Source organism: Anopheles gambiae, chromosome 3 (assembly GCF_943734735.2).
Source record: "Anopheles gambiae chromosome 3, idAnoGambNW_F1_1, whole genome shotgun sequence".
NCBI lineage: Eukaryota > Metazoa > Arthropoda > Insecta > Diptera > Culicidae > Anopheles > Anopheles gambiae.
In genome coordinates, this window is record NC_064602.1 from 58,030,591 (window position 1) to 58,031,282 (window position 692).

Sequence of the window (692 nt, forward strand, 5' to 3'; positions counted from 1 at the left end):
AACAGGAACCACTTTTGCATATTTCCACAAGTGTGGAAAGTAGCCTAGCTCCAGACACCTGTTAAACACGTCGGTCAGTAACACAACAGTCCGACGTGTTTCAACATAATATTAAAGATACCATCCGCTCCTGGTGCTTTGTAGCCAACAAGATACTTAATGGTTCCTAGAAGTTCCCCGCTGGAGATACGCTGAATATTTGTCGCTTAAATAGGTTCTGAAACAAGAGAACTGATGCTGTCAGCAACCCTACTCTCATATGTGCTAGTCATGGATTCGCTCAATCTATGTGCCTGAGCAAAATTGACTGACAATTTCACTGCTTTTTCCCTAGGTGTAAAGGCAGGGACTCCACCATCAATTAGGACTGGTATCGGTCGACGCTTATCTTTGAGCACCTTAGTTAGACACCAAAAGGGCCGAGAGTGTTTAGGAAGTGTTTTTAAACGATCTGAAAATTGTCTATTTCTTACTTCAACCATTCTGGCGTCAACAATCTTAGCTACCTGCCTGTATAAAGAATAGTAAGTCCTGTTCCTCGTCCTTTGGTATGTCCGTCTCAACGAGTTTTTTGACGCAATAAGCCGTTGACGATAGTACAAATATCTTCTAGATACTAATAATAAATATAAATATAATACAAATATAATATGTCATTGTTCGTATATGCCCCAAAAAGGGCTAAAAAGGGT